Source organism: Miniopterus natalensis, chromosome 10 (assembly GCF_054644295.1).
Source record: "Miniopterus natalensis isolate mMinNat1 chromosome 10, mMinNat1.hap1, whole genome shotgun sequence".
NCBI lineage: Eukaryota > Metazoa > Chordata > Mammalia > Chiroptera > Miniopteridae > Miniopterus > Miniopterus natalensis.
The window spans coordinates 49411702-49436187 of record NC_142090.1 but is presented as its reverse complement, the minus strand read 5'-3'; positions in this window follow the sequence as shown (position 1 = coordinate 49436187).

Genomic DNA, 24486 nt, shown 5'->3' with positions numbered 1-24486 from the left:
GTTTTATAAGTATGTTTATTAGGGGAAGAAGAACAAGTTTGCTGTTTATAGTAACACTCTGCAAATAGTTCATAAATATTTGTTGAAAGAATGACTCATTCAGAAACAAATTCAAGTGACAAGATGAAAATCTAAATTAACCTTTAACTTGTTTGTACCAAGATCAAACAAGCACATAAACTAGAATGAGTTTGAATGTACCTTGAAGGCCTAGTTTTGAGTAATAGTTCCCTTAATTTAAGCTGTAGCAATAAGTAAGTACTATGTATTTCTACTTTGTGGGTAAGGAAGAGCATTCATTTATGACAAGGCTACTCACTTGGGCCCAAAATGATTTCTTTCTTTCTTTCTTTCTTCCTTTCTTTCTTTCTTTCTTTCTTTCTTTCTTTCTTTCTTTCTTTCTTTCTTTCTTTCTTTCTTTCTTTCTTTCTTTCTTTCTTTCTTTCTTTCTTTCTTTCTTTCTTTTTCTTTCTTTCTTTTCTTTCTTCTTTCTTTTCTTTCTTTTTTTAAATATATCTTTATTGATTTCAGAGAGAGGAAAGGAGAGGGAGAGAGCAAGATAGAAATATCAATGATAAGAGAGTCATTGATCGGCTGCCTCCTGCACACCTCCAACTAGGGATCGAGAGCCCGCAACCCGGGCATGTGCCCTGACCAGGAATCGAAACCCAATCACCTGGATCCTAGGTTGACTCTCAACTGCTGAGCCAAGCCTGGCCAGGTGATTTCTCCTTTTCTTGAAGAAACTATTTCCTCTGTGCCTGGTGAACATAAACTAGAAGCTTCCTGGGCTCTGCTTGTAGAATTACACTGTCCCAGCTTTCCTTTCTCTAACGCCACTCATCAGAGTCAGATTTCCAAAGCTACTACTCATTCAGACAGCTTCCTCATGTTATTAAATGCTTCATCTCATGTGTGCCCTCATACTTATAAAAGCACTCAATTATTTGTCCCAGAAATCTTTGTTTTCAACCTCGCTAGTCTTTTTAATTGGCCTGAGTCTCACGTGCACTGCCATTATTATTACTAGACCAATGCAAAGTAAATGTTTATGTACTCTTTCTAAAACATGTTTGTTTATCCCTTTGAACCTAGCCAGAGAGAATTAATTTCAAAAGTTCACAAGATTTGAAAAAGGCAATTTTTTAAATATATATATATCCTTATTGCAGAGAGAGGGAGGGAGAGGGATCTTTTACCTATGTTTGATTTTGATCTTGCAGATACCAAAAAAAGAACAAAGGTCCCAGACTACAGTTGGAGAATTGCTGTGTAGGTTACAGAATTTGAACTTCAGAGAGGTGCAGTTTGGATAAAAAATTTTAAAAATAGCCTGCCTCACCTGGCCTGGCGTGGCTCAGCGATTATGAATAATGCTGCTACAAACAGTCACATACAAGTTTTTGTGTGCATATGTGCTATTATCTTTCTTGGCTATGTAACTAGAAATGGAATTGCTAGATCATGTGGTAACTCTATGTATCATTATTTGAGGAGTTACCAGACTAGTTTTTCCATAGTGGTTGCATCATTTTGGGTCCCCACAAGCAGTTTTTGAGGGTTCTAATTTCTCTACATCCTCAGAAATACTTATTAAGTGTCTCTTTTATTATAGCTATCATAGTGGATTTTGAATTAGATTTTCCTGATAGCTAATGATGTCGAAAATTTTCCAGGTGTTTATTGACCATTTCTATATCTTCTTTGGAGACATTTTGTTCAGATCCTTTGCCCTCTTTTTAATTTGTATTAATTTTTTAAATGTAGTTGTAAGAGTTCTTTATATGTTCTAAATACAAGTTCCTTATCAGGTAGATGATTTGCAAAAGTTTTCTCCCACTCTATGGGTTGTCTTTCACTTTCTTGATAGTGTCCTTCGAAGCAAAATTTGTTTAAATTTTGGTGACGTTTGATTTTGTGTTTTTCTTGCATTGCTTATGCCTTTGATGTCATATACAAGAATCCATGACAAACCCAAAGACATAAAGATTTACCTCTATTTTTTCTCTAAGAATATTATGCTTCTTTTACATTTAGGTCTTTGATCCATTTGTCTCAGCACTGTTTGTTGAAAAGGCCATTTTTTCTCTCACTGAATGATCTTGGCACTCTTGTTAAATATCAGTTGACCATAAACACATGGATCTATTTCTAAACTCTCCATTCTATTCCATTAATCAATATACCTACCTTATACCAGTACCACACTGTCTTTATCACTGTTGCTTTGCAGTAAATTTTGAACTCAGAGAGTGTGAATCATCCAACTTTGTTTTGCTTTTTCAAGATTGTTTTGGCTACTTTGGATTCTTTGAAGTTCCATATGAATTTTAGAGTTTGTCAATTTTAACAAAGAAGACAGCTGTGATTCTCACAGGAATTGAGTTGAATTTGTAGATCAATATGGAGAGTATTGCCATCTTAACAATTTTAAGTTTTCCAGATCTGTCCTCTTTCCAAGCATTATTTTATTGAATTTAAAAATAGCCTGGCCAGGCATGGCTCAGCGGTTGAGCGTTGACCTAGGATCCAGGCAATCAGGGTTTGATTCCCTGTCAGGGCACATGCCCAGGTTGTGGGCTCAACCAATGACTCTCCCATCATTGATGTTTCTGTCTCTCTCTCCCCCTCCCTTCCTCTCTCTGAAATCAATAAAGATATATTTAAAAAATAAAAATAAACAAAATAAATATAAATAGAATTTTCTTTCCACTCTAAATTTTATATGAAAAAAAAGCAAACTTTAGTAATGGAGTGTTAGTAACATTGGATCAGTGATTTGGACAATTCAAAATAACAAATAAAAGGAAAGAGCAACAAGGCAAGTAAATAAATGAAGGCTTAGAAAGGAAATGGGCTTTGATGCCTCAGTTCTCACCCATAAGAAAGGGTTTCTCTCTCAATACATTACTTAACCTGCATGTTAATGAGGAACAGGGGTTAATCTAACTTTTTATTTATCAAAATTGGAAATGTAGGAATAAAAGAGCTTTCTCTTTTAAGCTCTTTTATTTGCAGTGTTTGAAAATAATAGAACACATGTAAAGGTCAATAATGGGGGTGATGTATGGAGGATCTTGGTATGTATCTTTATATCTTTTCTCTGACTCACAGAACACACACCTTGGTCTCTGGCCATGCAACACATACAACTACCTTATAAGGAGCTGAAAAATAAACAGGGCCTAGGGAAAGGGAGGGTTGGGTTCTTTATTGCCAATAATTTTGTATTCAGGTTCTTACTAGAGGCCAGCAGCAGGTGATACATGTTGTCACTGGCTTTCAGGAGGGATACTGCTGGGAAAAGAGCATAATATATGCTCTTCCCCTAGTGACAGTAATATGAGAGGTACTTACTGGCTGAGATACAGGAGGTATGCTTTACAGCAATGTTTCCCAACCTTTCTTGTTATTACCTTTTTAGACATTTTTCTATAACTACTTCCCATGAAATTTAAACATCACAGATGTACAATGTGTTTGTTGGTGTACTATGTGCATACCTGTGATTTATACACAAAAAGAGTTCGATATTTTTTCTCCTCCAAGAACCAATTTTTGCCCCATTGAGGGAAATATTGCTCTCATTGAGAGGGGCTGTTTCAAAGATTTCTCTTTGAAGGTTATTATTGCAAAATGCAGCTTACATTCCCTTTATCCTAATTTGTGCAACTAGGATATGCCGTTAAAATTTGTTTTCATCCTTAAGAAAAACGCTCAACACCATATTTTTGAAATGACTATGGAGAAATAGTTCAGATTAAGCAATTAAAGAGAATGAGCCAATTGAAGTTCTTCTGGCATGAAGTCAATTGCCGGTATGCTTTCACATTCTTCCCAATGCTGAAATTTGAAGAAAATGTCTCATGCCTTTAGGAATAACTTACATATTATCAGTAAGTTATTTGTATTGCAAATATTACATACTCATCATATATCTTGTTTAGAAGAAAGAGTCGGAATTTCACAGAATCATAGTAAACCAAAGAGGCTATCTGGAGGCTGGGATCATGGGACATTAGTATTTTTAACCAAATTTACTTAACTGTTCTCTATAGTTATATTTGTTCTACTATACATTTTGAAAATAATATTAAGAAAATACTTTCTACAACTTCTCATGTTGTATTTGCATGTGCACACACAACACACATGCACACACAGGAATGTTTCCTCCTCCCTCAGTAAATTATTTTATTATTTGAAATAACAACCTTTGCTTTCAGCACCTTATATGGACCATGCCCTTTAAAAGGTAGAGGAACAAGTTGTTATCCACAGTTTTTCTTTAAAAGGGAAGAAGTAGGAAGCCAGCAACTTCTGTCCAACACTGCTCATCCTATTCATTTACAATGCGTCTCTCACCTGTTTCAAGGTAAAAGTACAGAGCTTGATGCTTTCATGGTGTATTTCCTCACATTTTTTGAAAATACTAGAAATAAAGTGGGTATGAAGCATCATACCAGTAAAAAAATGTTCAAGTTCCATATCTAAAACTTCAAAGAGAAGAAATCAGGAATACAAACAAATGATTTCATCACTTCATCAAACTGCCATCTACTGATAGAATCAAACTATGTGTGAGAGCTAGGGATTCAGGCAAACATGATTGGAACTCCAGCCCCGCTACTCACTAGCTGTGTGACATTGGAGCAGTTTGCTTAATTTTCCTTGCCTTGATGCTAATTCTATACAATTGGGTTAATAATAACACCAATAAACCTCAAATAGTGGCTTTGAGGATTGCAGAGAAGAAGTGGCCAGGAAAATGTTCAGCACATTGCAAGAATTCAGAAAGGGCTTGCCATTGTAAATACATGTGTCAATGAACATAATTATGATAAAATTATATATAACTCCTTAGAATATGTATACACAAATTAAATATTTTCTTCCTTCTTTCTCTAATGTTCTTTACTGATTAGTCCATATGGTGCTGAAAATCTCAAAGTTTAATGGTGATTATCAGAAATTAAAGTGATCCTGAGTTTAGATGTCAATTCAGTGATCAGCTATTTAAAATTAATTTCTCGGGGTGGGAGTGGAGAAAATTTCTGTTATGACAGAAATTGACAATTTTAATTTTTATAAATCTCATAGTCTAGTAAACTGATAAATTAATTGGTTAGTTTTGTGTCTCCTTGAAAATAGACTACAGGACCTAAAATGATGCTTCTCAAACAATAATGGACAAATGCATTGCTAAGGGACACTTACGTGGATCCTAAAAGGACCTAAAAGGTAGATCCTAATTTAGTATGTCTGGTATAGGGCCTGAGGTACCTGAGGCATGTATGCAATGCTGATGCTGTTGTCTGCAAACCACCATTTAAAAAATAAAAACTGATAATCTTAAGATATTCCACATTACTTGAGGTGAGAGAGAAATAAAATGGTTTCGATCCACAGAAAAGAGGTAAGTGATAATAAAAAAAATGTAATTTTACCATCTATTTGCTCCTTGGGACAAATTTTTAGCTCTTTTCATGTCTATCATTATCTGTAAAAATAAAAAATGATGCTATACAAATGGAGATCATAACAGATAAGTAGAGACAAGTGACAACTAACTGTGACTGGCAGACTTTTTTTAGCTTTCAATAACAAGCCTGGCAAAAACCAAAAAAGTGTACTTGAAAAAGATTACTCAAATGTCAGTTTTCAAACAAAAAAAAAAGGCAGGAAAAAAGAGGGAAGGGTTGAATATTTAAAAACATGATTAATATTACAAGGCAAATGAAAAAGTGGGAAATTATGTACAGTGTATATGATGGGCAATAGGTTAACTTTCTTAATATATAAAAAGGTCTTAGATATAGGAAGTTCTTAGATATAAAGAAGTCCAATTTAAAAATGGGTGAATGATTTGAATTGTCCACCCAGAGAAGAATAAGCATATGTACATTTTCAAAATATAACCTTGCTAGTAATCAAGGGATTATAAATTTAAAATATGATACTATTTATCAATTGCTAAATTGGAGAGACTAAAAATGTTCATTCCCCATGTTATCAAAGATATGGTGAAATGTACATACTCTTTCACAACATACTTTGATAATGTCTTAAAGCCATTCAGTAATCTGTACCAAAGACTTTAAAATACTTGTACATTAGTTGTCCACTCAAGAGTATAAAATGTTTGCCATTCAAACGTAGAAGCTTCCTCTTCTTAGTTCTGCCTAGCTATAAAGAGACTAATTCCTAGCCTTAGTACTTGATATACCCTCCTACATTCACATTCTTTTTGATTTTACTGAAAGCAAAATAACATCTCCAAAGACTTGTTTCTTGAATAGGATCCTGGGATTAGATGACTTACATGCCCTGCTTCATAACTCTCAGTCCAACTTTTTGCTCTGGTCATTGCTGCAGCTGCATGCAGATGTAACCTGACAACACTTGGCTTCCTGGCCACTCTGTATGTCTTCTTATCTGACCTGGAGCTTTTCTGCCGCCACCATGTGCGATGAATTCATTCAGTCTCTTTCTGATGCCCGTGCAAGCCTGGCCACATGAGGAAATTAACTTCTCATGTGAAAACCCTAGGTCAAGGGATAACAAAAGTACAAAATTTCCACCAAAGCTCCTGCTCTACCCACTACGAGTGTGGAATGCCCAATCAGCCAGCAGCAGAAACCAGTGCCAGGCCTTGCCCATAGCCCTGCCCCTAATGGAACCACGCCATGCACCTACGCGGGCTGCTTCTATTGGACCGTTTTTACTCTGGATGAGGCAGCGATTTTCTCTTGCCAGGACTGAAATTATTTCTGGATATGAGTTTACCTTTTCTATAATCATGTTGCCTCTGGGGTGTGAAATGGGTACTAAGAAGAAATTATTACTTTTTACTACAAATCCTTTAATATTATCTGGATTTTATACCATATATATTTATAAATTATTTTTTAAGTGATCACATAAAATTCAATTATTTTCATCATTATTCTGACTTTAGATATTTATTGACATCATTTCAAAAATACTTTTTAGGATTTCATTATAAATACACAATAATTTATTCAATCATTTATTGTTGCACATTTTTTCTAATTGTTGACGTTATAGATTTCATATGCTTGTATATAAGTATTTCTTTTCCATATGCATGTTCTAGCCAAGTTGGCCGGCTCACTGATATGCTCTGCATATTCTTATCTCAAGTCTTTTCTTTTCCATTAACGCCACTTGCCTTCCCCAATCTCTTCTCAACAGCATTAAGTCCAATCTATCTCTTATAGCCTATTTCCCTTTTGAGCCCAGAATTTTTTCATTCATTTATTTCCTATATATTTATTACTTCTCTGTGCCTATTTTGCTTCATCAGTAAAATGGAAACACCAACATCAAACTCAGAAAGTATTCATGAACATTAAATAAAGTTAGTGTGAGGAAACCTGTATAAGTGTTAAACACTACAAAAATTACACCATTCATATTTTGTTATGTAATATATTGTTATGTTTTATTATGATTATTCCTGTGTTATTATTTGTTATGTTAGTGTCACTGTTATATTCATTATCATATTGTGTTTTTTCTGTCTGAGTACATATTGCCTTTTAATTAGATTATCAGTGCTTTTAAGAAGAATTTACTGTTCATCTATGTATCTCCCACCAGCACATACAGCTGGCACTTTTCACATGAGAGATAATTTAATGATAGGGCAATAAATGCTGTTACATAATTGATTCTAATCTTTGGATTTGGAACTTGAACTGCACTATAATTTTTAAATTAAAAGATCAGAGTATAAATGATAGTCCATAACTTGTGTATGTGCTGCATTAAGAGAAATGTTCAACCAAAGAGAACATCCCTCTTGCCTGAGTATGCCCCAGCCTACCACCAATTCATATAAATGCGCAACTTGAAGGAAGCTATTGAATCAACTATAAAATGCAATTCAGAGCACAGTTTCTCTAAAAAGACCTATAAACCTCTCAGACACAGTTAATTACATTCTCTCAGATTTATTTCTCTGCCATCTATTTCATCTAAAGACTTTGCTTCACTCATTGTCCTGGATGTCATTACTCATTTACATGGCCTTTGCCCCTATTATATGATGACTCTTTGAGAGCAGTAACCATGATTTTTCATCCTCATATTCCCAGTCCCTAACACAGTGCCTGCCACATGGTAAGTGTTTCTATAAATGTTCATTAAATTGGAATTTATTTAATTTGAGGAAGTTAAACATTTTGATTGCTTATAGTTGCAAAATGAAAAGACTTGGGAGGCAAATTTGATCAGAAAAATATATATATACAGTATATGGTTTATATAATTTTATCATAATGATAGTTGTGGTAAACTAAGTCATAACAAGAATACATAAAGATGATATACTGCCATCAAGTATAGAGTTGGGGGAAAAAAAAATTGCATAGTATCTACTAAATATCTGTTTAAGGTGCCATTAATTACCACCTACTGGCTGGTGTTCAACCATGATCAGCAAATTAGTAGATTGTATTCCAGATCATGCTTTTATTTTCTGCCTAATGGTTTGTTAACTAGCTGACATTGGCTGTCCTGATTAAAATCAATAGCACATCAGAACATTGTTTATTGAGCATGGCAAATGTTTGCCTTAACTTCTTTGTGTTTTTGTCTTTAAAAAAATAAATATCCATCTATTAAGAATGCTTTTGTATATATAAGGCTTTGGGGCATGCCAGATAGTTTATGCTAACAATGTGATTTATGGGGGGGAACTTGGGCCATATTGCATTAGTTTGGCCTCTGGAGTTTCTGGAAACTAAGTAACTAAAGTCAGCCACATGGGCAATAGCTACTCCTACTAAACTGACCCCCAGTAAAAATCTCTACACTAAGGTTCAGATGAGATTCCCTCTTTGACAATATTTAATACATCTTATCACATGTTGGTGGAAAATTGAGTCATGTACAATGACTCCAGGGGAGAGAAGAAGTGGAAGCTTGTTCCTTATTTCTCCTTGACTCTGCCCTTTGCACCTTTGCTTTTGCTGCATTTAATCTGTATCTTTCTGGTGTAATATACCATAACCACGAGTACAACAGCTTTTTGTTTTCTGAGTCCTTCTAGCAAATCACCAAACCTGAAGGTGGTTTTGGGAACCCCCAAGACAGAAGGCGTCAGAGAGTTGGAAGATAATAAGACAAACAGTAGAAAATTGTGAAGGAGATCATGTGTAAATGGGAATGTGATGTATTCTGAAGATTATAGGACAAATTAGTGGTTGGAATGATCAACTATTTAATATTAGTCTGGCTCTCCACATGGCCAAATATAAATTATTTATATATACATATATATACACACACACATATATATGTATATATATATATATATATATATTTTTTTTTTTTTCCCTATCCCTTACCTCAAACACAAATTTTAAATGGAGGAAAACCTAAATAAAAACAGAAACATTACTTTTCAATAAAGAAAACTGTTTCTATGATATTGAGGTAGGGAAGCTTTTCAGTAAAAAAAAATTGTGAGGTAAAATTGGTAAAGAAAAGATTACCAAATGCTGTGACTATCTCGAAAGAACTAGAACTCATTTGGAAAAGACAGCATAAACAAAGTTAACAAAAAAGAGAAAAACTGGGAGAAAAACTTGTATATAAATATAAATAAAAATTATACATATGTAGCAAAATAAAGGACGACTATGCAATATAAAGAACTTTAGCAAGTCAACAAGAAAAGTAGAAACAACTACCTAGAAACTGGAGAAAGACATAGATAGTTCTTCAAAATAATGAAAATCAATTAGCTTATAAATATATTTTAAAATTATCCGGCACTAATAATTAAACAAATGAAATTGGAAAGAACAGTAAGATGCCATTTTTTCTCTCTCATCAAATTATGAAAAAATTAAAATCAATTTAAATATTGGTTAAGTTTTGGGAAACATGAACTCTCATACAGTGGATATTTACATTGGGGCAGCTAGGTTTCAGGGCAATTTGAGAATGTCTATTAAAATATGAAAAATGTATACTCTGTAACTTAGTATTTCTGTTTCTAAGTACCTCCCTTAAAGAAGTATTCACGCATGTCAAAGTGAACACTTATAGGTTGCTCTTTCTTAGTATAACTTGTTTACTGACCTTTAAGGACATTATACTCTATTGGTTTTTCTTCTTTGTTAGTGTTCATTTCTCACTCTCCATTGTTGTTTTCTAACATTTTTGACCCTGTCAGTTAGTCTATCCCCAAGCTCAGCTACTGCTGCTACTCTTTTCCCCAACTACATTCATTTTCTTAGTTATCTAAGATGCATGACTTTAAATAGCATCTATTGGCTGATGACTTCAAGATAATACAGCTCTAGATCAGCTCACTCTCCTAAACTACAAATTCACATATCCAGTGGCCTGCTTACCAACTACTCTATTATTAGACAAAAATCTTCTGTGCCTCTTCAAATTCCCTTGCCCACTTCTTTCTTTACAGAGATGCTTTCTAACTTATGGACCACACTGCTGATGCTTTTGCCACTGGCCTTGCCAGGTTTTCTGAGCTCACTGGAGGCCTTCATGCCCTTCAAGTCCCACAAACCAAGCCCACTACTTTTGAACCACAGTGATAAAAATAAGGTGTTGAATCTCTCTTTTTTATAGACCACCAAGGAGCTGACTAATAACATCCATAAAAGCAGGGTGATTGTATTCCCTTGACTAATGGAAAATGGGAGATGGAAGGAAACTGAGCAGATAAATTTTGTTTTTCTTCTGAACTCTTCTGAAGTGTAGTTTCTCTTTGAAAGTCCAAAATTCTGAATAAACATGCCTGTTTGCAACTTGCTGTGTCTCTTCATGGCTCTGAATGATGTCACCCTTTTAGTAAAATATTTCTCACTTCCCTTTTCATCTTTCTTTGCCTCACTTGCTCTTTCTTTCTCAGGCTCATGACCCTAGTCTTTCACTTCCCAAATAAAGTCAGCAATTTAATCCTTGCCTCAGGTTCTGATTTCCAGGTGACTAGGCTCTCCAGCCCTGCTCCTTTCTCCTCCATCCTTATCTCAGTTAATGACAACTTTCAATTACTTAGCCCAAGTCACCCTTTTTTTATGCCTCATCCCAGCAATCAGCAATCTTTTTGGTACTACTTTAGAAATATATCCAGAATCCCACATACTTACCTCCTGCATTCCTGTTTTCCTGGTCCAAGGCACCATTAACCATTGTCTGCATTACTTCAGTATCCTCCTAAGCTTTCCTGACTTTGCTGTCCTACAATCTATTCCACAAACAGCAGTTAGAATAATACTCTCATGTAAGCCCATGCCACTCAAAACATTTCAATATCTTTCCATTTCATTTAAGAGTAAACAGCAGTCTTTACAATAGCCTATAGGGTCCTATGTCTTCACATGCACACCGTGTCTCCCACCCTTACTTCAACCCTCTTTTCCTACTACTCTCTCCTTTATTTCTCCATTACAGTCACCTTGCCCTTCTTGATGTTCTTGGAACACACAGGGAATTCTATTGTCTTAAGGTCTTTGTTTTCTTTTCTTATAACCATTTACTCCAGAATATCTGCTTGGATAATTCCTTATTGCCTACAATATTTTTTTCTAATCTCATGTTCTCAGTGAGCCCTCCCCTGACCCCTCTAGTCAATACAAATCTTGGAACTCCCACTTTACTCTAGCACTTTTGACCTGTTTTTATACTGCTTTTCTTTGTTTTATAACTCTTATTCTCTTCCACTTTTCTGTTGTTTATTATTTACTGTCAACCTCGTTATAATGCAAACTACATTAAGGCAGAGATTTTTGTCTTTTTCATTCACTGATATATTCCAAGCATCAAGAACAATGGGAAGTACTCAATAAAACAGTTTTTGATAAGTAACTGCTTACTAAAATATTTTCATAATAAGTAAAATTTGTAAACCATTTGTATTCATAAATAGAATGAATTGATAAAATTCAGCATATTTACAAACTAGAATCTCTTTTTTAAAAAATATATCTTTATTGATTTCAGAGAGGAAAGGAGAGGGAGAGACAGAGATAGAAACACCAATGATGAGAGAGTCATTGATAGAGCCCGCAACCCCGGGCATGTGCCCTGACAGGGAATCAAACCCCTATCACCTGGATCCTAGGTAGACACTCAAAGGCTGAGCCACGCCCGGCTGGGCTACAAATTAGAATCTTAAAAAGCAGTTAATATGAATGAGCCATACTTATATATCTCAATATCAAGAGATCTCAAAAACAAAATATTGAGTGAAAAGAATCAAGTTAAAAATTATATGCAGTGTCAGATTTCATTTATGTAAAACCATATACACTAGGCTAACCAATATGATATATGTCTTATGTGTGTGAATGTTCCCATAACCTGGTACATATAAAATTCCTTTCAGATATCAAACTTTGAGCAAACTCAAAATGGCATAAAGAATGGGCACTAAAGTTAGTGATCCAATAGGGCTTCAGCTTTATCTATAAAGTTCTTGGTTTTATTTATAAAGGATGCACTCATATGTTATTGATAACATAAGTGTAATTGCAAATTAAAATGTATCTAGAAGACAAAAAGACATATCTGGATTGTATAGGGAAAATAGATTTGAGTGAGACAGTGAGATGGGACAAAAGTTAAAGTTATTCCATGAGTTTCTCTCTTTTCTGCAGCCTGGAAAATGACTTGGGGCTACTAGATTCAGAGTGGGAGGAGACAGAGAGAGATCACTGCCCTTAAAGTGAAAGGCCCCTGTGAGTGAACAGCAGACATGTGTGGTCAGTCACACAATGGTGGATTCTTCTCCAACTTCCCCTGCCCACTTATCGCTTCCTCCTCCAAACTTCAGAACCTATTATAGATTTCTTCTCATGTATCCCCACAGTATCTAGCTTCTTGTTAAAAACTCTGTAAAATAAATGCCTATTAAAAAGAGAGACAGTGGGGATGGAAGATGGAATGTGGGAAAGAAAGAAGGAAAGAAGAGAAGAAAAAATAAAGACAGCAATTCAGGCCAACACATCAGCTCTTCTAGTCTCTATACAACTGTGAAGATCTACTACCTTCATTTTTCTCTCTCTAAGTAATGAAATTCAATCATTTATGTTGTTCAGAAAAATGTATTTCTTTTGGCAAAGGAGCTAAAACAAATATTAAAATTTAGATTTATCAAAGTAAAAGCAATTAGCTTCTTGCAGGTATGGGAACATCATTTGTGCATCTTAAGCATCCTTCTAATTTCTTTCCTCCCATTTGGAATTTGCTTAATATATAACTGACAGATTGCTCTTCATAAATATTTCTATCTTTAGGCCACTGCCACTTGCCTGTACAAGAACTTAATTTGTCCTCAAATGTTTATAGCATTAAGTCTATACTCCTATTCCTGGATTTAGGATCTACTCTTAAGTCTAACCATCCCTTAACAATAATCTAAACTCACTCCCAAGTAATTTTGCTTTTTACAGCTTCCTTAAACAATATCCACTTTGGTCAGAGAGTCTTAACTTTGTCCCTCATTCTGTTTATGTCTAAAGGCTTAGAATAATGCTGCTTTATCTTCACATAATGTTTCCCCTACACATTGCTTAAACTTGTTACTAGTATAAGAATTTTATTTTATATTATTTTATTATTTTATTTTATTTTATTTTATTTTTTTAGTGACTACAGGCCTTTGGAGTGGTAGGAAAAATTAAGAGGAGACAGAGAAAGGTTGGTTTCCATAATTTCAGTAATTAAATAATCTCATGACTGTCACCATCAAGTTTGTTGTAATGCATTTGGTGCTATGGCCTAACAATAGCTGGAATACACCCTTAAAATATATATGATTAATTTTTCCCATTCCCATCACAAGTAAGCCCTCTGTAACTGCCTCCACCATGTCTCATCTATTACAGAGTCAGAATTAGTCATTCAAAGCATTTATTTGACATAATTTACATGACAGGTGATCTTCAAGGTACAGGGGATTCATTGGTAATCTAGATACACTCCATCCTTGCCCTTTTGGAGTATATATTTTAGTGGATAAAAACAAAGAATTAATACATAAGTAAAATCATTTCAAGGCTATACATGCTATCACATAAACTGGATGATATGACAGCAAATTGCATAAAAAAGAAACAACTACAGATTGAGTCATCAGGGCAAGTTTTCTGATATTGTGCAATGTGAGCTAAACCCTGATGAAGACACAGTATTTCAAGAGCCTGGGAAAGAGTATTCCAGGTAGTGGGATCAACAAGAACATAAATCCTGAGGTTGAAAGGACGTTGGTATCTGGATAATCATAGGGTTCAGTGTGGCTACAGCACAGTGAGAAAGGGAGAAAATGGTATCAGTTGATGTAGGAAAGAGGACAGGGACAAATCATACAGGACCTTGTGGACCAAGGTATGGAATTTTCATTTTATTGAAAGTGAAATGTGAGGCCACTGAAGGATTTTAGTAAGAGGTTGACATCTAATTTTCATGTCAATGACATCTAAATTTCATGTCTTTTTCTTCAACAGAGAAGGGAGAAAATGGCATACCAAATCCACTTTTGCTCCTACTTTTGAAATATATTCTGGAAAAAACATTATGCATCTTGGAATAAAGTGGCTTTTAGTACCTGCTAATTATCACTAAAATGCTTCTAGGTAGACCCTTGTTCCCTTGACATATTAGCACTAAAGGTATTGCCTGCAGTGTATCCCACATCCAATGTTAGTAGATCAAATGACTACCAAACATTCCAAAATTCTACACAAAAGCAGATAAAGCTGAAGGAAAATCTCCTAAGATAAGAAGAAGTTCCAATTACTACTACTGGGTGAACCAGCTTGTTGGACAAGGAAGTAAAAAGGCTAAAAAATGTAAAAAGGCTAAAAAGCTTAATTAACCAGGGCAACTCTGTCTTTAAGTAGGGAATGGAGCATAGCTTCCCAAATTCTGATTTACTCCCATTCACTATAGATCCCCTTTGTTCTTCAAGGTCAAGATAAGTCCTACATCCTCTATGAATATTTATTTTATGTTTACAAACACTATCACAGAGTGTAATATTGTGTTATTCTTAAAATGTGTTGCACTACTGCTGATAACTATAGCTTTTGCAATAACCCAGGAAGTAAAATTGAGAATTTTGACAATTTATTTTTGGACAATATTTGCTCTTATAATGTACTTCTTCCAAAAGTTGATAGTATTCAATAAAATAAGTGAGCAAGGTTGCATTAATTCTGTTCTAACATTTTCAGAAAATGACATAATTCTAAGTAGGTCATAAATCAGAAATACTGAATGGCTGTATTTGGCAAGCTCTGAGCACAAGGAAGGAGAAAGTTCTGATAAGAAAAGTATGTCAGAGATATGTAAACCCTAATGCAAGAAAGAGCAGTGGCAAATTAGAAAGAGCTGGGGAAAATATGATCTACTATCAATAGTTATTAAACTTAGCTGAATGGGATATAGGTCAACCCAATGACCACTCTTGATGGAGCTCACAGTAGATATTTGACATTGTTTTTGTTGCTGTTATTTCTAGCATCCAAGTTCCTACTTCCTATTAGCACCTTATCTCCCTATTGTCAAAAGCCATTCTTTGTGTATCTTTTATGGAAGGTAGTACCCAGCCCTATAGATAACAAATGGGATGATTTTTCTCACTCCGTACCAGCATAGCCAGGAGATAGCACATACTTTCGGAGTGGCCATTTGACTTTGTGGCTCCTGAGACTGAATTTTGATGATGTCATTCTGTAGTTAGAGTTTATAGTCACTGAAACGGCAGCCTGGGCCAGCCTCTTATTGCTGCATGAAACTTGTGATACATTAATTAGCCTTCTAGAGTTCCTTTGGTCTTTGCCGATTTTCCAAATCAAAACCTCTAGGCTATCATGACTTTTGTAAGCTTACAATGTCCTTCCAGTAAAATTACTTCTTTTTGGCTTAAGATAGCCAAGGTTCTAATGCTTGAAAGCAGTAAATGCGGTTAGTACTGACTCAGGCATTATTTAATGTTTTTTCCCTCAGTGTCCAAACTCCCTCAAGCCAACCCTGCCCAATCCTAACCCTTTAGGGGAAGTCTATTCCATGTTGCCAATGTGCACTGCTCCCCCAACCACAGCTCCAAACACTAAGATGCCTTATGCCTCTTTTCTTCCAGTTCAGAACCTACCTTTGGGATACAAAAATTATTAGGAGAAGACTGAAGCCAAAGCTAGAGCAGCTATTCTTAAACTTAGTATCCTTAGAATATGATATGTGATCTCAGAGACTACACTTACTCAAAATTAAAGCATGGGAGCAGGCTGGCATGGCTCAATGGTTGAGCATTAACCTATGATCTAGGAGATCGTGGTTTAATACCCAGTCAGGGCAGATGCCCAGGTTGAGGGCTTGATCCCCAGCAGGGTGTGTGCAGGAGACAGCCGATGAATGACTCTCATCATTGATGTTTCTCTCTCTCTCTCCCTCTCCCTTCCTCTCTCTGAAATCAATAAAAAAAGAAAGAAGAAAAAAAGAAGAGAGAGAGAGAGAGAGAGGAAGGAAGGAAGGAAGGAAGGAAGGAAGGAAGGAAGGAAGGAAGGAAGGAAGGAAGGAAGGAAGGAAGGAAGGAAGGAAGGAAGGAAGGAAGGAAGGAAGGAAGGAAGGAAGGAAGGAAGGAAGGAAGGAAGGAAGGAGAAAAGAAAAAGAAAGAAGAGAAAGAAAGAAAGAAAGAAAGAAAGAAAGAAAGAAAGAAAGAAAGAAAGAAAGAAAGAAAGAAAGAAAGAAAGAAAGAAAGAAAGAAAGAAAGAAAGAAAGAAGAGAGAAAGAAAAAAAGAAAGAAAGAAAGAAAAAGAGAGAAAGAAAAGAGACCATCGCCTTGAAAAAAAAAAAAAGTATGGGAAAAGCCCAGGAATTTTCATTTTTTACAAACTAACCAGGGTCCTGCTAAATAGGATCAAGGCACCATTTGGCTATGAAGGAAAAGAGCCACATATGGATGGTTCATTGTCTCATCATGTATTTCATATTTCATTCATATTTACCTTACCAACTGATTTCTTTAGCAATATGTCATTTCTTTGGCATTCAATGTACAGTTTGCTCTGATTTGTCTGTGCTTTCTTGTGAATTTCTTGCTACTCTTTAAAGCTTATTTATTTATTTTGTTGAAGTGTCTAGCTTCTTATAATCAACTTTAAAGCATTTTGCAAAGGTCAGTTTCTCTACTGAGACAACTTAAATTCTGTTACTCAAAAGAATCCTTCTTCTGAGCATGGGGAATGGTAAACATTTGCCATTAGCAACCAGTTGCCAAGGAGTCCTGTTATGAGCTGAAAAATAAATGTTTACTGCTTCAGCATCTCAGAGAACACATAAATTCATGTTTTCTTTCATTCCATCAAAAATATTGACTACTGACAATGAAGCATTTTTACAAGTTGAAATTAAAATGTTCTCTCTTAAAAATAATATATTTACTATTCTGAGTATAATTTCAGTATAAAAGTTGAAAAAGTCAAAACATTTTTTAAAAAATTTATGTAAATAAAAATCACATGATCATATCAATAGATGCAGAAAAAGTATTCAATAAAATCCAACACTCATTTTTGATAAAAACTCTCAGCAAAGTGGGAATAGAGGGATCATACCTCAACATAATAAAGGCCATGTATGACAAACCTACAGCCAACATCATACTCAACGGACAAAGCTAAAACCATTTCCCCTAAGAACAGGAACAAGACAGGGGTGTGTCCACATTCACCACTCTTATTCAACATAGTACTGGAAGTCCTAGCCACAGTGATTAGGCAAGAAGAAAACATAAAAGGCATCCAAGTTGGAAAAGAGGAAACAAAACTGTCATTATTTGCAGATGACATGATATTGTACATAGAGAATCCTAAAGACTCCACCAAAAAACTAGATTTAATAAATGAATTCAGCAAGGTAGTAGGATACAAAATTAATGCCCAGAAATCGATGGCATTTTTATACACCAATAATGAACTTTCAGAAACAGAAACTAAAAAAACAACCCCATTTACCATTGCAACTAAAAAAATAAAATACCTAAGAATAAACTTAACCAAAGATGTAAAAGACTTTTACTCAGAAAACTATGGGATACTGAAAAGGGAAATAGAGGAAGATATAAACAAATGGAAAAATATACCTTGTTCATGGATTGGAAGAACTAACATCATTAAAATGTCCATATTACCCAAAGCAATCTATAAATTCAATGCAATACTTATTAAAATACCAATAGCATATTTCACAGATCTAGAAAAAACACTTCGAAAATTTATATGGAACCAAAAAACACCCTGAATAGCCATAGCAATCCTGAGAAAGAAAAACAAAGTTGGAGGGATCACAATACCAGATATGAAGTTATACTACAAAGCCACTGTAATCAAAACAGCCTGGTACTGGCACAAGAACAGATATATAGATCAGTGGAACAGAACAGAAACCCAAAAATTGACCCATGCCATTATGGTCAATTAATATTTGATAAAGGAGGCAAGAACACACAATGGAGTAAAGACAGTTCTTTTCAATAAATGGTGTTGGAAAAATTGGACAGATACCTGCAAAAAAAATGGAACTGGAGCATCAACTTACACCATACACAAAAGTAAATTCAAAATGGATAAAAGACTTAAATGTAAGGCATGAAACCATAAAAATCCTAGAGGAAAAGGTAGGCAGTAAAATCTCAAACATCTCTCATAGCAGTATGTTTGCTGATACATCTCCTAGAGCAAGAGAAACTAAAGAGAAAATAAACAAATGGGACTGCATCAAAATAAAAAGCTTCTGCACAGCAAAAGAAACCATCAACAAAACAAAAAGGGAGCCCACTGTATGGGAGAACATATTTGCCAACAACACATCTGATAAAGGGTTAATATCCAAAATATATAAGGAATTTATACAACTTAACAAAAGAAAGACAAACAATCCAATTAAAAAATGGGCAATGGACCTAAATAGACACTTCTCCAAAGAGGACATACAAATGGCTAAGAGACATATGAAAAAATGCTCAATGTCGCTAATTATCAGAGAGATGCAAATTAAAACCACAATGAGGTATCACTTCACACCTGTCAGAATGGCTGCCATCAACAAGTCAAGGAACTACAAGTGCTGGTGAGGATGTGGAGAAAAGGGCACCCTAGTACACTGCTGGTGGGAATGCAGACTGGTGCAGCCACTATGGAAAGCCGTATGGAGTTTCCTCAAAAGATTAAAAATTGAACTGCCATTTGACCCAGTGATCCTACTTCTAGAAATATATCCTAGGGAACCCCAAACACCAATCACAAAGAACTTATGCACCCCTATGTTCATAGCAGTGCAATTCACAATAGCTAAGATTTGGAAACAGCCCAAGTACCCATCAGTAGATGAGTGGATAAAAAAGCTGTGGCACATTTACACCATGGAGTACTATGGGGCCATAAAGAGGAAGGACCTTTTGACCTTTGGCACAGCATGGAGGGAACTAGAGAGTATTATCCTAAGTGAAACAAGCCAATCAGAGAAGGACAGGTATCAAATGATCTCACTTATATGTGGAATATAATAAACAAAATAAACAGATGAACAAAGTGGATCCAGAGACATAGAAGCTTGGAACACACTGAGGGATCTCAGAGGGAAGTCGGGGGCAGGGTGTGGGTGAGGAAAGATTAATCAGGGAACTTGTATGTTTATGGGCATGGCCCATGGACGTGGACATTGGTGTGGGGAAGGTCTGGGGGTGGGATGGATGTGGGGTAGAGGGGATCAGTGGAGTTAAAAGGGAGACACCTGTAATGGTCTCAACAATAAAGTCAATAAAATAAATAAATAAATAAATAAAAGCAAAAAAAAATGTGAATATGGTTTTATAGTAAGCTACAAGGGAAGCCAAATTATCTTTCAAAAGGCTGCTCAGTGAGCATGGAATTAGAGGGATAAGTTTGAATTCATGACCATTAGGTTCAGATAACCTGATGTGCTTAAAAATAAATAAATAAATAAATAAATTCATGTAGATTTCATTATAGCTATATAATAAAAATAATCTTGGTTGGAGGTTGAAAATGTGAGTTTTAATTCCAAATGTGACTTTTTATAATTTTTAGTTTTAATTTTTTATGTATTAAATGGTTATAATTCTACCTCACTTGATTATATTATTATAAGACATGATTTAGTTTGTAAAACATAAAAGTATTCCAAAAACAGAAAATACTTGTAAATACCATATTAATATTATCACAGGATAAGTCATTTAATTTAAATAGTATTAAGAAATATCAATATTACAATAGCCAAGATCTGGAAATAGCCCAAGTGCCCATCAGTAGATGGGTGGATAAAAAAGTGGTGGTATATTTACACAATGGAATACTATGCAGCTGAAAAAAGAAGGATCTTTTACCCTTTGTGACAGTATGGATGGAGTATTATGCAAAGTGGTATAAGCCAGTCAAAAAAAAGGCAAATACTATATGATCTCACTTATATGTGGAACTTAATGATCAAAATGAACTGATGAACAAAATAGAACCAGAGGCATGGATACATGAAACAGACTGACAAATGTCAGAGGGGAGAAGGTGTGTGTGGGGGGGACTAAATGAAAGAAGGTGAAGAGATTAGCTAAAGAACGTATATATATATCCCATGGACACACACAACAGTGTGGTGAAGGCCAGGGACATGGGGGCTGGGGGCTGGGGGCTGGGTGGAGGTGAGAAAAGGGAAAGTAAGTGAGGGACACCTGTAATAGTGTCAACAATAAATATAAATATATAAGTAAATCACTGAAAGAAAAAGAAATAACAATAATAGTTTGTGTAGTTTTATATGTTTGGCACTATTCTAAATAGTGTGTGTGTGTGAGTGCATGTGTGTGGGGAGAGAGAGCTTGAGAGAGAGAGAAGGGGAGGAGCTTCATTTAATACTCAAAAAACCCTATGACATTGATATTTTGATCCCATATCTCAGATGAGAAAACTGAGGCATGGAGAGGTTAAGTAACATGTCAAAGACCCCATAGATTTTTCACAGGTATTTTGCACAAATGTATCAAGAACAAACTATTTTGGCCTAGCCAGTATGACTTAGTAGTCGAGCGTCAACCCATGCACCAGGAGGCCGCCAGTTTGATTCTTGGTCGGGGCACATGCCCGGGTTGCAAGCTTGATCCCCATTTGGCGGGGGTCGGGGGGAGGAGGCGTGCAGGAGGCAGCAAATCCATGTGGTGCTCTCACACCGATGTTTTTTTCTCTCTCTCTCCCTCTCTCTAAAATCAATAAAAATATATGTATTTTAAAAAACAAACCATTTCTTTTAAATAAACATACCAATATCCACAAATATTTTGGAATTGATCCTGGCATCTGGATAGATCTATGACATAAATATACATTTTTCTCCTTATGAAACTCAACAAAATAATGCATTTGATTTAATTAAGAGGCGTTTGTACTATTTTCTCTTCCCTTCCAAATCCTGTGACTCTAAGATAATTGCCTCCCTTTACGCAGATAGCAAAAATAGCCAACTGGAATGCCATGTAATTGCTGGAATTTTAATTGCTTGGGAAAGAGGAGCATAAAATAGTATTACAGTCAGAGCCAGGCTAGATTTAAAATTAGTGACTATTTAAGTTTGTGATTTACGAGGGGCTCTTCTGCAATATATGCTCCTTCCTCAAAGTCCTCACCAGAGAACTACAATCCTACATCTTTTCTAACATAATCTAAAATTCCCATCATTAATATCACTTCTCTGTTGTCTTTTTTTTTTTAAATCAAATCTACTCTGGTAAAAGACATAAAACTTATTATGCTCATTGCGTAACACCATGAATTATTGATTAATATTAACCATGAAATTACAATACCAATGATTTTGTGCCAAATTAGATACCATTGCTCACTAGATTATGACACATACTTAGCAATGTTTTAAGAAAAGGAGTTAAAAGTATAAAATTTGATTTATCAGTTTCATTAGCTCCTTAAAATTAGAAAAAGCCTGCCATTGTTGGATTAATTCCAAGTATACTCAAGTTCAGTGGGAGAGTTTTTGAGTTCCAAGTATAGATGTAGGATATCTGGAATGGGGAAAGAAAAGAGCCCTGTTATGTCTCTCTTTATTGAAAAGACATCTACAGTGATTGTTTTACCTAATTTATAAGTGTACACTCACAGAAGCATAGAGAATCTGGCCCCAAGATCATGAGATTCAACAGGCTGGTACAAAAGGGTAACAGAACAGGAGATGAAGGGAGCTGGCAGTAACCTAAGGGTCAGCTGGGCACCAAAATGAAGAACTTCGGGCCTTGATTCAGTACAGGGAGGTCAATGTGAAATAGTAGGAATCTTTGTCCAGATTCTGGAAAAAGAGACACACTGGAATGGGATGTGTTAGGAAAGCCAAATAATTCTCACTTTTTGGTCACTATATATGAGGTATTTATTTTGTGCCAGATTTTTGCTAAAGGCCTCATCCTCCTCAGCTACCTTTCAATGTGGGAGCATTTTGGTTGGAGTAGCCCCCTAATCTCCTTCTACGCATTGGACAAGAGTGACTCATATGATCAGTGAGTTTGTGAGGAGGCCATAATCATGTTCACCCAAAAGCACATGGGGTCTCTGTCTTGCAGATGTAACTACTTTGGGGGAGAGCTGCTATCTGATCCCTTCCCAACCACATGGTAAGTGGTCTGCCCTTTCAAAGTGGAGCTAAGATCCTTCAACTCTGTTGATGACTAAAAGTGTGAATTTATTTCCTGAGTGAAGTATTAGAAAGCCCATGGTGGCCACACATTAAGGTCCATCATCCAAATTAGCCTATAAAAGAAAAAACACTGATATTTAATTTTCCATTTGTCTTTTGTGTCTTATTTCTCAGTTGGTCCTACATTTGAGAGATGAAAGGGATGTGATTGACTCACTAAAATCACAACCCATATGTCAATTCCTTTAACTCTGGCAATATCATTAGTATTAGTATTAGTTTTCATGGCTGCTATAACAAATTACCACAAATGCAACACCTTTAAACAACACAAATTTATTATTTCATAGTTTCTATAGGTTAGAAACCCAACAGACTCTGGCTGACTTTTCTGCTTACTTTCTCAGTGAGCTGAAATCAAAGTATTACGTGGAGGTGCAGTTCTCAACTTGGACTCCAGATCCTCTGCAGAGATAACTGATCATTGCCAGAATCCACTCCTTTTCTTGCTTTCCATGTGGTCTCTGTCATCTTCAAGCCAGCAACAGCACATAAACCCTTCCCATTTTTTGAATGCCTCTGACTTGCTCTTTTGCCTTTCTCTTTTGTTTTTAAGGTTTCATGTATCCAGACAAGAAAATACTAAAGCAGTTCATTGCCACCAAACCAGTATTACAAGAAATGTTAAAGGGATTTTTTTAAGAAGAAGGGAAAAGAGATAAAAATATGAATTATATAATAGCAATAACTACTTACCTATCAGTAATTACTTTAAATGTAAATGGATTAAATACTCCAAAAGATATAGTGTGGTTGAATGAATAAAAAAATAAGACCCATACATATGGCTGCCTACAAGAGACTCACTTCAAATAGAAAGACACATTGACTGAAAGTAAGGGATGAAAAAAGATATTTCATGCAAAAAAAGGCTGGGGTAGCAATATTTATGTCAGACAAAATGAACTTTAAAACAAAGCTATAACAAGTGACAAAGAATGACCCAACAATTCCTTTTCTGTGTATTTATCCAAAGAAACCCAAAGCACTAATTTGAATAGACATAAGCATCTCTATGTTCACTGCAGCATTACTTACAATAGCCAAGATATGAAAGTAACATAAGTGTTCATCAAAAGACAAGCGGATAGAGAAGTGGTACATATGTACAACTGAATATTACTCAGCCAGAAAAAAAATGAAATCTTCCCATTTACAACAACATGGATGGACCTAGAGGAAATTATGCTAATTGAAATAAGTGAGACAGAAAAAGACAAATACCATGTGATTTCACTTATATGTGGAATCTAAAAAACAAAATAAACAAACAAGCAAAACAGGAATAAACTCATAGATACAAAGAACATTTTGATGAGTGCCAGATGGAAAGAGGGTACAAGGATGGGCAGAAAACGGAAATGATAAAAATTGCAAATTGGTAGTTGTAAAAACAGTCACAGGGATGTAAAAATACAGCATAGTGAATATAGTCAGGAATATTGCGATAACTATGTAGGATGTCTGATGGGTACTAGATTTATCGGGGTGATCACTTCTTAAATTATATGAATGTCTAATCATACACTTAAAAACTAATATTATATGTCAACTGTAATTGAAAAATTAAAAAAAATTATTTTAAAAAAGTAAAAAAATAAAAATAAAAAATAGTGACTGCCTTTCAAAGAAAAAACTTCATGTGAGTACATTAAACTAACCTAGATAATTCAGAATAATCTCCCAACCTTAGATTCAACATATTAGTAA